General features: G+C 49.1%; 1 protein-coding gene across 1 annotated transcript in view; it reads left to right on the forward strand.

Moving 5' to 3' along the window:
* The first annotated feature begins 975 nt into the window (after positions 1-975).
* Positions 976-13,837, forward strand: part of LOC140410238 (uncharacterized) — a 34,874-nt gene continuing 22,012 nt past the window's right edge. The window contains exon 1 of the mRNA XM_072498200.1: positions 976-1,115. The gene's annotated coding sequence lies outside the window, so the exon portion shown is untranslated. The remainder of the gene's footprint in view (positions 1,116-13,837) is intronic.

Consider the following 13,837-nt stretch of genomic DNA (forward strand, 5'->3'; position numbering starts at 1 on the left):
GTTAAAATATAACACCATGTACACAGTGCGTGGTTGGGATGTAGGATTATGTCCACAGTGAATGGTTAGGGTTCAAATATTGTAGCCAGTGCATGGTTTGCATTTGGTTTGGACATAGAACTGTGTACACAGTGCTTTGTTAACATTTTAATTTTTGTACACGTGGTCTGATTAGTATTTGAAACTGTGGCAGGTTATTTTTTTACACAGAGCGTGGTTAGGTTTTGAAATTGACAGTTTAAAATTACTGTGAATTCAATTTCAACTGGACGAAAACTGAATAAGCCACTGACGTTCGGGGAAGGTATTGCATTGCTGTGCTCGCAATGGGGGTCAGCTGTTTCTGCAAGGATCCGACACAGATATGAGATTTCTTTTTTGATTAAAAAAAACAATATGTTTTCGATGCTGGAATTAAAAACAATCAGAAGTTGCTGGAAAATGACAGCAGGGCTGGCAGCATGTGTGGGGGGAAAGCGCCTTATCGTTCCGAGTCCCTGTGACTCTCATTCTGTCTCATGAAGGAGTCACAGACACTCTGCAGGATAACCCTCTTTCTCTCTCCACCGATGCTGCCAGGCCGGCTGAATGTATTTCCAGCAGCTTTGGTTCTGGTGGTATTCCAAAGATCTGCTCCCGCGCTGTGACAACTTGGTGACATTAGCCATCGTTTGAATCAACACTAAATGTAAAACATCACTGAAATACGACAAAAATCTAGAGATGGGGCTAATGTTGTTCGACAGAATGTCTCCATTGCTGTTTCAAACACCATTGGGTACTTTATGTGACCTGACAGATCGAGCTTTTGAGGGTGGGTCCAGTTCAACTTTAGAGCTAATTCTGTACCATCAAGGGTACAGCTACCTCAGCTACTGCAATGTGTTTGTTCAAAGTTCGAAACAAAAACAAGGTCGGCAATTTTGCAATTGCACTATCCCTGTGGAGATGCTGGAAAGTATAAACTGAGGAAACCTTGAACGTGACTCCTCAGAGTTACATTCAGGATATTGCCTCGGGCACGAAGGGACTCATCAATTCAGACAAAATGCATCTGCCAATTCAATTGGCCAGAAAAGTATTCTACACGATCCTTGCTATCGTCGGTGTTCCTGGTAAGTTTCGATTACCAATAACTTTGTCTAAATCTGTGCATAAACGGGTCTTTCCTTTTGCTGGGCGATAGTTTATGATACAGGCTGGATCGATGCTCGCCGTTATACAGTAATGCAATCAGTAATGCCATTAAGTTAAATTCCCTAACATGCCCGTGTCGTTTGATTCTGTTGCTTTAACTGTTTCGAGAAGGTTCTGTGTGATCGAAAATTCTTGCATTTAGCAGAATCTCGTGTACTGCTGAATCAGCTTTGTGACCAGGCAACAGTCTGCCTAACCATCTTGCTGGGAGTCCGGAGTAGAAATCCTGGTCCCAATGAATGTGTATTAGTGGGAGTAGGGAGTATCTGTCACATAGAACATAACATAAGATTACAACAACCAGGAGCAGGGGGAGGCAATTCAGCCCCTCGAACCTGCTCTACCATTCAATACGATCATTGATCTCCACCTTCCTACCTGCTCCCTATAACGCTTCATCCCACTACTAATTAAAAACCTATCTGCCTCCGCCTTCAACTTGTTTAGTGTCCCAGCGTCCACTGAACTCTGGGGTAGAGAATTCCACAGATTCATGACCCCTTGAATGAGGTAATTCCTCCTCATGTCAGATTCAGATTTAAACCATCACTCTTATTTTCTCAAACGGCATTCTCTTACACAAGAGGATGGTGAAAGCAGTGATAGCGGTACTGAAGGGGATTGGGTTGCTGTTTCAATGGGAATCATGATGTGAATATGCCGCCCTTGGACTGGGGTGAGCACAGTAAGAAGTCTTACAACACTAGGTTAAAGTCCAACAGGTTTGTTTCAAATCACTAGTTTTCGGAGCACTGCTCCTTCCTCAGGTGAATGAAGAGGTATGTTCCAGAAACATATATATAGACAAAGTCAAAGGTGCAAGACAATGCTTTGAATGTGAGCATTTGCAGGTCATTAAGTCTGCATGGTTTCGCCAATGTACCACGCTTTGGGACATCCTTTCCTGCAGCGTATGAGGTAGACAACGTTGGCCGAGTCGCACGAGTATGTACCGCTTACCTGGTGGGTGGTGTTCTCACGTGTAATGGTGGTATCCATGTCGATGATCTGGCACGTCTTGCAGAGATTGCCATGACAGGGTTGTGTGGTGTCGTGGTCACTGTTCTGAAGGCTGGGTAGTTTGCTGCAAACAATGGTTTGTTTGAGGTTGCGCGGTTGTTTGAAGGCAAGTAGTGGGGGTGTGGGGATGACCTTGGCAAGATGTTCATCTACGTTGATGACGTGTTGAAGGCTGCGAAGAAGATGTCATAGTTTCTCCGCTCCGGGAACCCAGAGAGACACACCGCTTCGGGAGAGAAAACTCCTGTCTCAGAAGAGCAACCCCTCATTTTCAAGCAGTGCCCCCGAGTTCTGGACACATCCAGAAGAGGCAACATCATTTAGGCATTTACTTGTCAGTGGGGTTCAGGATTTTACATACTTCAATCAAGTCACCCCTCACTCTTCTGAACTCCAATGGAACACATCCATGTTGTCCAACCTTTACCCATAGCAACACCGCTATCAACCCAGCTGTCAACCCAGTAAACCTTTTCTGAACCGCCTCCAACGGATATACATCCTTCGAGAAATAAAACATGCCAATACTGCGCATAGTATTCTGCGTCAAAATAAAAACACACGCTCTCCCATGTAAGACATAGATGGGGAGGAAAGTCTTATCCCTGAAGGGCAATAGACACATTTTCTTCGGCCCCTATGCACTTTGGATCTTTGAATTGATGAAAGATTGAGAGAGTGTGATTTGCTGATTGACAAGGGGCTCACACGTTGCCGAGGACAGGCAAGAAAGTAGAGTTCAGGCCACAACCAAATCAATTAGGACCAAACTGAATGAAGGAGAAGGTTTAATGGCAGAAATGGTCTATTACTTCTAATGTGTTTGTGCTTTTAGGGCCTTACATGATGTCATTGAAATAGAACCAACAAATGATACATGACATTCGGCCCATCTTCTCCATGCCGACTCAAAGACACCTAGGTGCCCTTTCTCATCCTGTCTTCCTGCCCACGGCCCATAGCCCTGCATCTTACAGCACATCTGGTGCAGATGCAGGTACTTTTTAAAAGCGTTTCGGACCTCTGCCTCCACCAAATCTCCACCTGATCGCAGGTCTTCCATTTGGTTCTTTCCTTCCGTGTCCCTGACATTTTTCTCCCTCTCGCGATATTTTGGAACAGTTCAACCCCAGTCTTTTTCAGTTTCGGTGAAAATGGCTTATTGTCACAAGTAGGCTTCAATGAAGTTACTCTGAAAAGCCCCTAGTCGCCACATTCCGGCACCTGTTCGGGGAGGCTGGTGTGGTAAACCACTGTTGCACCTGTATTAGGTGATGTATGGTAGGATCGCCGGTAATCCCTGCCTGTATAAATATGCGTGTCCTCCAGCCAGCAGCCACTTCGCCAGCTGCTGTGGGAGGCCACACATCTGATAGCAATAAAGCCTCAGTTGGATTCAACTATCGTCTTTTGTCCAATTGACCGTGCCTCAATTTATTGCTATCAGTTTCTAAGGATGGACCTCCGTATCAAACCGGATCGCCTGCAGCCGGATCCACACTCAAGCGGTGCCAGAAAGGACTTACAGCACTGGCTAGCTTGCTTCGAAGCGTATATCAACGCGGCACCAACCCCTGTTCCAGAGGCTCAGAAGATTCAGATTTTATATTCCAGTCTGAGCTCCAAAGTCTTTCCGTTAATCTAGGACGCGCCGAACTACGCCGAAGCCAAGACGCTTCTCAAGGACAACTACGCACAGAAACGAACACGCTCTTCGCCAGGTACACACTCGCCACTCGCTCTCAACTCCCTGGTGAGTCCACAGAAGACTTCTGGCGGGTCCTAATCCCACTAGTCCGGGACTGTGACTGTCAGTCCATTACGGCCACGGAACACTCAGACCTCCTTATGCAGGACGCTTTTGTGACTGGAATTGGGTCAGATCTCATACGGCAGCGACCTCGCAGAGACTAAAATGTTAGCGCTCTTCTTGACGGTCGCCCTGCGCAATGTCCAGTCCTACACCCCCAACCGCGCGCCCACCCCTCCTACTCTTTGTGGACCCCACAGACAGCCGCCGCTGTGGGGGCGCTGCCCACCCAATACGCCTGCGCTGAATACCAGCCAGCGAACGCGGGGGCCCCCAATGCTATTTTTGCGGCCAACAGAAGCACCCCCGCCAACGCTGCCCGGCCCACACTGCTCTTTGTAAAGCCTGCGGGAAGAAGGGGCACTTCGTCGCGGTGTGCCAGGCCCGCTCAGTAGCCGCTATCGCCCCCCCCACCCCCTCTATCACGGACAATGGCGCCGCCATCCCCCCCCTCAGACCACGTGCGGCCAGTGGGCGCCGCCATCTTCTCCTCCGCGCAACACGTGCGTTTCATGGGCGCCGCCATTTTGTAACCCTCAAGATCTTCGGGTGCCGCCATCTTGTCTTCCCCTCAGCACATGGACACCACCAGTGTTCCAGGACCCGGACTCACCAGCCGCCCATTACCCGACGACCAACCAAGACTCGCCTCCATGTCAATCGACCAGTCTCGTCCGCATAACCTGACCAACGCATCCACTAGCGTGAAAGTTGACGGACATGTAACCTCCTGCCTGCTGGACTCCGGGAGCACCGAGAGCTTCATACACATGGATACGGTAAGGCGTTGCTCCCTCATGATACACCCCGCCAACCAAAAAATCTCCCTGGCCTCCGGATCCCATTGCATAGCGATCCGGGGGTACTGTACGGTCACGCTCACGGTCCAGGGCATAGAATTCAGCAGCTTCCACCTCTACATCCTCCCTAACCTCTGCGCTGCTCTAATCCTCGGCCTGGACTTCCAGTGCAACCTCCAGAGACTAACTCTGAAATTCGGCAGGCCCTTATCACCCCTTACTGTGTGCGGCCTCATGACCCTAAAGGTCGACCCACCTTCCCTCTTTGCCAATCTAACTCTAGATTGCAAACCCTTCGCCACCAGGAGCAGACGGTACAGCATAGGACAGGACCCTCATCAGGTCGGAAGTCCAGCGGCTGCTTTGGGAAGGCATCATCGAGGCCAGCAACAGCCCCGGGAGAGCTCAAGTGGTAGTGGTGAAAACCAGGGAGAAAAACAGGATGGTTGTGGACTACTGGACTACAGCCAGACCATCAACCGGTCTCAGCTCGACGCATACCGCCTCCCACGCATATCTGACATGGTTAACCAGATTGCGCAGTACCGGGTCTTCTCAATGGTAGACCTGAAATCCGCCTACCACCAGTAAATCGGAATGCCCATACACCGCCTTCGAGGCAGATGGCCGCCTATACCGCTTCCTTAGGGTCCCCTTCGGCGTCACAAACGGGGTCTTGGTCTTCCAAAGGGAGATGGACCGAATGGTCGACCGGTACGGCTTGCGGGCCACCTTTCCGTACCGAGACAATGTCACCATCTGCGGCCATGATCAGCAGGACCACGACGCCAATCTTGCTAAATTTCTCCACACCGCTACTCTCCTAAACCTCACTTACAACAAGGAGAAGTGCTTGTTCAGCACAAACCGCTTAGCCATCCTCGGCTATGTGGTCCAGAACAGAGTTCTGGGGTCTGATCCCGACCGCATGTGCCCCCTCATGGAGCTCCCCCTCCCCCACTGCCCCAAGGCCCTCAAACGCTGCCTGGGGTTCTTTTCGTACTACACTCAGTGGGTCCCAAACTATGCGGACAAGGACCGCTCACTCATACAGTCCACCCAGTTTCCCCTGACGGCCAAGGCCCAACAGGCCTTCGCCCGGATCAGAGCTGATATTGCCAAGGCCACGATGCACACTGTAGATGGGACACTGCCCTTCCAAGTAGAAAGTGACGCATCAGACGTCAGCCTTGCCGCCACCCTCAATCATACAGGCAGGCCTGTGGCATTCTTTTCCCGCACCCTTCATGCCTCAGAAATTCGGCACTCATCTGTCGAAAAGGAGGCCCAAGCTATCGTTGAAGCTGTGCGGCATTGCAGGCATTATTTGGCCGGCAGGAGATTCACTCTCCTCACTGACCAATGGTCGGTAGCCTTCATGTTCAACAACACACAACGGGGCAAGATCAAAAATGATTATGGGCAGCACGGTAACATGGTGGTTAGCACAATTGCTTCACAGCTCCAGGGTCCCAGGTTCGATCCCGGCTTGGGTCACTGTCTGTGCGGAGTCTGCACATCCTCCCCGTGTGTGCGTGGGTTTCCTTCGGGTGCTCCGGTTTCCTCCCACAGTCCAAAGATGTGCAGGTTAGGTGGATTGGCCATGATAAATTGCCGTCAGTGTCCAAAATTGCCCTTAGTGTTGGGTGGGGTTACTGGGTTATGGGGATAGGGTGTAGGTGTTGACATTGGGTAGGGTGCTCTTTCCAAGAGCCGGTGCAGACTTGATGGGCCGAATGGCCTCCTTCTGCACTGTAAATTCTATGATGATAATTCTATGATAAAATCTTGCGGTGGAGAATCGAGCTCTCCATCTATAATTATGAGATTATGTATCGCCTCCGCAAACTCAACGAACCTCCAGACGCCCTATCCCGAGGTACATGTGCCAACGCACAGGTAAACTGACTCCGGTTGTGTCAGTTCCTGCTCAGCAGGGGTATCGCCTCCAGCAGAACGAAAAGCTATAACCCCCGGGGAAAGGGACAGGTAGAAAGGGAGAATGGGACGGTATGGAGGGCCGTCCAGCTGGCCCTACGTTCCAGAAACCTCCTGGCCTCCCGCTGGCAGGAGGTCCTCCCTGATGCACTCCCCTCCATTTGCTCATTACTCTGCACTGCCACGAACAATACACCCCATGAACGTCTTTTTGCCTTTCCCAGGAAGTCCACATCCGAGGTGTAGCTCCCGACTTGGCTCGCAGCTCCGGGAACCGTGCTTCTCTGTAAGCACGTCCGACTCCACAAGGCAGACCCGTTGGTGGAGAGGGTGCACTTGCTCCACGCAAACTCCCCACTACGCCTATGTGGCGTTCCCCGACGGCCGCCAGGATACTGTCTCCCTCAGGGACCTGGCACCAGCAGGTTCCACCCCGTCTGCCCCCGGCGCCACCCTCCCCTCTCCCGTTGCTCCCAACAGCATCCCCCCCCCCCAGGACCATCCGTCCCCCTCCTGCCCACGCCCGACGATGAAGAGGATTTCGGCATGCTCCCGGAGTCACCATCGACCAGATCAGCACCAACATCGCCGACACCACTGCGTCGCTCCCACAGGAACATCACGGCCACAGACTGGCTAAACCTGTGACTGGTCCACCGAACATAAAAGGAAATTTGTTTGCTCAAATCTTATAAATATTAACTCATTGCTGTATATAGTTATCCACCATCCCGCCGGACTCAATTTTAACAGGGGGTGAATGTGGTAAACCGCTGTTGCACCTGTATTAGGTGATGTACGGTCGGATCTGTACTACAGATTCGCCGGTAGTCCCTGCCTGTATAAATATGCGTGTCCTCCAGCCAACAGCCATTTCGCCAGCTGCTGTGGGAGGCCACACATCTGATAGCAATAAAGCCTCAGTTGGATTCAACTATCGTCTTTTGTCCAATTAATCGTGCTGGTACGGGAATTGAACCGTGCTGCTGACCTGCCGTGGTCTGCTTCAAAAGCCAGCTATTTAGCCCAGTGTGCTAAACCAGCCCCTAGAAAGTTGCCGATGTGAAACTTTAATTATGTTTTTCTCTCAACAGATGTGGCCTGACCTGCTGGTTTGCAGTTTTCTGTTTTTACCAGGTTTTGCTGAGGCTCAGTGTTCAATTTCCCCCAAATTCCTCCAGGGGGATATTAACAGTGGTTGGCAGCTGGAGTTTTGAACAGTGCCTTTCCCCACACACTGTGGAGTTTGCAGCAGGAGGATGGTTTTCTCATACCCATTTTCACCGCTAGATGTCAGCCTGATTCACCGGCTTGACGTCCATTTGGGCAAGGATCAAATCTGGAGCCTGCTGCAGGGCTACATATGTCTGAAAATCGTGGTGCATGCGTGAGATAGGCGGAGTCCTTCCTGGCTACAGGAGTGTCGGAATAACAATGCCGGGAGCAGAGCAATCTCCGATCCCGGGCACTAACAGAGGACTGGACAGTTTCCTTTCCTTGGGGTTGGTGGATAAAAATGGGGATTTCAAACTGAGAGTTTCCGAGTCTGGAAGTGTCTCTCGGCCCAGGGAGCAGTCCACGGTTCATGTGGGGTATGTTCAGAATCCAGGAGTGACACCCACCTTAGGAATTGGTCCAAATCTGGAGAATTCCTGCACTGGGCAGTATTATGGGGAGTGGGGTTGGGGTGGTGAAGTGGTGGGGGGGAATGTAGATTGGGGTCGGCTATTTTCTGGGGATGCTCAGAGCTCAGAAAATAAATCTCCAATCCAGGATTCGACCAATTCCATGCAATGATATCCTGTCCTGCAGAATGATATATGTCAAATGCTCTCCTCCACCATTGTGGACTGATGATGTGGAGATGCCGACATTGGACAGTAAGAAGTCTGACAACACCAGGTTAAAGTCCAACAGGTTTGTTTCAAACACCAGCTTTCGGAGCACTGCTCCGTCACCTGAGGGAGGAGCAGTGCTCCGAAAGCTAGTGTTTGAAACAAACCTGTTGGACTTTAACCTGGTGTTGTAAGACTTCTTATTGTGTACTGACACCGCGTCACCTTCTTTTTATACGTGCATTGCAGGGCTACATGGGGTGGTGTTGGCTAAGGGACGTATCTTATTTGGGGGATTGGTCCGCGTGTAGAAGAGGAGTGTCCTGCCCTGTACAGTGGCCCACTAACCGAGGATTAATCTGTGATTCTTGAACGCCCATCTCCTCAAACGTGTCTCTCACCTGAGGTGAGGCGATCCTCAGCTTGAACAACCACCAGGCAGCTCTCCCCCTCACAAGGGAAAGCAGCCTCTGGTCACCTGGCACTATGACGACTTTACCTTACCGAGTCTGGGGAATAACCGAGTCTATGGTATTTTGTTTCATAGATTGTTCTGTGTCAGGGAAAATGCTCTACTGGTCGGCAAATGAATCGAGCCAAGAGCAAGCCTGGTAACTTTATTGTATATTAGTATGAGTCTGTGGGACTCCTATTCCTGGGAATTTTCCCAGATTGGGGGTGGGGGGTGGGGGTGAGGTATCGTAACCTGGGGAAATGTTCGGAGTCATAGGATGAGTTGCCGGCTGGATGGAAAGGGTCACCGACTCACCTGTTTCTTTTTAATTTATTGAAATATGTTAAATGCCGACCAGCCTGCCGGGATGGATCTGCTACTTGATCCATGCCCTGTCCCTGTCGAACATAGAAGCGGATGGGTTGGTGATGGGTTCAAAACGTGGTTTGAATCCTTTATCCTCTGACCCAAACGCAAACAAATATCTACCCCACATTTTATGTGCTTACACACAAACAACAATGGTTCGTGGAACTTAAATTTAATTCATTTTGAAAAATGGAATATAATGCTAGCCCTTCCAAGAATGCCATGGAATCGCCATCTAGTTTTTGTGAAGTCACAGGTGGTTCACGAGTGTCCTTTAGGGAAGAAAAAAAAAAAACAGCCATTCTTATCTGGTTTGCCCTCGCTGTGTGTTTTCAACCACAGCTATATGGTTCATTCTGAGACTAGGTCGACAATTAGGGGTGGACAACAAATGCGAACATTGACAGCAACGCCCAAATCCATTGAATGATAGCACATAATAACATGTTTTCAAAATTAATTTCATGTCAATTTTATCTTCCCTCTCTTACAGTAAATTTATTATCGATTGTGATCCTGTCACGGGGAAAGTGTGGTCTCTCCACATGCACCACTCGCTACTTGGTGGCAATGGCAACGGCGGATCTATTGTTCATTATCACTGATGTTATACTGAACCGGATGAAATCTTATTATTTTTCAAGGTCCTTCCTGGGCCTCACCCCCGTGTGCAGTGTAGACTACGTACTAGTGCGTGCATCCATAGACTGTTCTGTCTGGTTCACTGTTGCATTCTCTTTCGACCGATTTGTCGCCATTTGTTGTCAGAAACTGAAAACAAAATATTGCACCGGGAAAACTGCGACTGTGGTTCTAGCAACAAGTGGCGTTCTGCTCTGTTTAAAAAACATTCCAATGTACTTTAGATTTAAACCGAGAAAGATAATTGACAATGTTCCGTGGTCCTGTTCAAATAATCCAAACTATTTTACTGACCCTGCGTGGATTGGATTTAGAATGTTTGAAAAGGTTCTAACACCATTATTGCCTTTCGTTTTAATTTTATTGCTCAATGCTCTGACAGTCCAACATATTTTAGTGGCTAGTCGAGTGCGTCAGGGGCTAAGGGGTCAGAGGGAGGGACCGACCTGCAGTGACCCGGAAATGGAGAACAGAAAGAAATCTATAATTTTACTCTTTGCAATATCGGGCAATTTCATAATTCTGTGGTTCGTATATCTTCTGCATTTCTTTGATGTGTCAGAATACTTAAGCAAGGATGGTGCTTACACCTTTTCAAAAGTTGCATACATGCTGCGGAATTTAAGTTGCTGCACCAACACCTTTATTTATGTGGCGACACAGTCCAAGTTCAGAGAGCAGTTGAAGAGGGCGGTGAAATATCCGTTTACAGCAATCATACAATTTGTTCATAAACAAAAGAACTGACCGCAGTTCAAAGGTACAGTGGGTAAATCCAAGTCCTCTACCCGAGGCCTGGAATTAAAGGGCCTGGAAGTGTAGCACCATGATAAACATGCAGTTGGTATGGGGCAGGCAAAACTACACTAATCCGAAACTTTGTTTTCTCCTCCAGACCCAATCACACACCATATCTCACTAACATTGCACATTCCCAGCACACTCCCGATCTTTGCAAATTCTTCCAATGCAAACATTACGTCCGGGATTCTACGATCCCGCGCTGGGTCCTGATGGGGGGCAGGGGGAATCGACTCGGGGAGGGGGGGGGCCTCTACGGTAGCCATGCCCGCAATCGGGGGCAACCGATCAGCGGGCGTGCTCATTCCGAGGGGGCCTATGCTCATCCGCGCCAGGCCCCTGTAGGGCTCGGCCATATTGCCCGGGGGCCAGCGTGGAGTTGGGCGTGGCGCGGACTCGGCCGGCCGGGGCGGGCCGGCTTTCGTCGCCGGAGTAGCGCACAGCACTCAGGCGCCGTTCTAACACCCAAGGAAGGGGTGAATGCCTGGGCTTCGAGGCCCGTTGACGCCCGCATCGCCCATGCCCGTTTTGACGCCGGCGTCAACACATGGCCGGGATTTCGGAGAATCTCACCCTACATCTCGAAACACCTCCTGAACGTAGAAAATTGTCTTATATCTGTACCCTACCAAAACCACACAAACCTATATTACCCTATAATCTCCAACAGCCAGTATAAAAATTCTTGTATCTTTATCCCTATTGCTGTGTTCTCCCTCTCTCTGAACTCGCGTCATTCCTAGGATAGTCGCACGCGGTATTCTAGTAGAATGTCCTTTATGAGACTCAGAATACCTTCTGATATAGCAAACATTTCCTCCCCTCAACCTGGCCCATCCCAACCTTAGGTCTCTACTCCACCCAATCCCGGACACGGCTAGACTCAGTCCATGTCCTGGGATAGAATTTGGATAAATTACAGGCCCGTGTTTGGAAACCACACTTGGGTTGGATTCCAGGCAATACAGGAATCAGACTTACACTACCCTCTGAAGCATGTTCATAGTTCAGACTGATCGGGGCCTGTGGCATGTTACAGACTGTTTCTCACCTGTCTTGATAACCAGGCTGCCAGCCTACCAATTTAACCCACCCTTATTAAAAGCCAGAATTAAGTATATGAGCTTCAGGTATATAATAAGCAACTAGCAAAATATTTTTAAATCAATGGAACCGACAGAGAAAGCTGTGATGTGGGTGAAGAAACAAACAAAGAGTAAGATTTGTAATCGGTGGATTCAATCTACGTGATATCAAGTGACGGCAGAAGGCAGGGAATACTGCAAACACAATGGGCTCTGACCATATTCCAGCATTAGTACTGAAGACATGTATCAGAACTTGCCGTACTCCTGGCATATTTGTTGCCTTATGTTTACAACACCTTCATCAAACCAGCAATGTGGAAAATTGGCCATTTATGTGCTGTTCACAAGAATCAGGACATATCCAAGTAGAGTGATCGAAGTGGTCATCAACAGGTATCAAGCAACACTTACTCACCAATGGCCAGCTTACTGATGCTCAGCTTGGGTTCCTCCGGGCTCACTCTGCTCCTGACCTCATTCCAGCCATGGTCAAGGATGATCAAATGTTCTGAGCTCCAGAGCTGAGGGCAGAGTGATTGACCTTGACATCAATGGTGCATTTGACCGAGTTTGGCATCGACCATCACTCAGAAAACAGGAGTCAGTGGAAATCAGAGGGAAACACACTGCTTCTTGGAATTATATCTGACACAAAGGAAGATGGTTATGGATATTGTAGGTTGATCATTTCAGCTCCAGGGCATCACTGCAGGAGCTCATCTGGGCTGTGTCCTAGGCCCCAAAACCTCCAGCTACTTCATCAAATTTTTTTTAAATTTAAAAAATAAATAAATTCAGAGTACCCAATTATTTTTTTCCAATTAAGGGGCAATTTAGCTCGGCCAATCCACCTACCCTGCGCATCTCTGGGTAGTGGGGGCGAAACCCACGCAGACACGGGGAGATTGTGCAAACTCCACACGGGCAGTGACCCAGGGCCGGGATTCGAGTGGGCCCTCAGCGCCGTAGTCCCAGTGCTAACGACTGCCCCACATGCCGCCCCTTGCTACTTCATTAATGGTCTTACTTCCATCATAAAATCGAAGCGGGGATATTCATTGATGGCTTCACAATATTCAGCATAATGTGCAATTCCTCAGATACCGAAGCAGTCCGTGTCCAAATGCATCCAAATGGACAGTATCCAAGGTTGGGCTGACAAGTGGCAAGTAACATTCACTCGGGTTGAAATCCAGAGACTACAGGAATCAGACTATCCCCTGAAGCGAGTTCAGACTGATAGGGGTAATTACCAGGCAATGCACATATCCAAAAAGAGAGGATCTGACAATCACTAATTTTCATTCAACTGTATTATGATCGCTGAATCTCTCCTTTAAAGGCATGGTTGAGGGAGTGGTAGCGTTCTTAGCTCAATATTATGGGTTATCATGCGAGGCAGCACATGTAAACAAATGGGCAATTTTGCATAATTATCGAGGAGTTAACTACTTTTCTTTATTCGTTCATGGGATGTGGGTGGAGTTGGCTGAGCCAACATTTGTTGCCCATCCCTAGTTTCCTTGAACTGTCGTGGGGGTTATTAAGAATCAACCACTTTGTTGTGTGGTTCCAGAGTCAAATGTAGGGCAGACTAGGCAAGGAGGGCAGATTTCCTTCCCTAAAGGGCATTAGTGAACCCGATGGGTTTTCAAGACAATCAACATTACGACAATCAATCATTGGTTAATTCCAGATTTCAGCATCTGCCATGTTGGGATTCGAACCCTAGACCCCAGAGCACTACCCTGGATTTCTGGTCCACTGACAATACCACTGCGCCACCGCCTCGCACAGTGAAGAGCAAGGGGGGTTTCTTAGAAATGTCCTCAATTGAGGCCATAAACATTGAACTTACAAAAAAAGGGAGGCTCAGTTTGGGA

The sequence above is a fragment of the Scyliorhinus torazame genome, chromosome 4, assembly GCF_047496885.1.
Source record: "Scyliorhinus torazame isolate Kashiwa2021f chromosome 4, sScyTor2.1, whole genome shotgun sequence".
NCBI classification, from domain to species: Eukaryota; Metazoa; Chordata; class Chondrichthyes; order Carcharhiniformes; family Scyliorhinidae; genus Scyliorhinus; species Scyliorhinus torazame.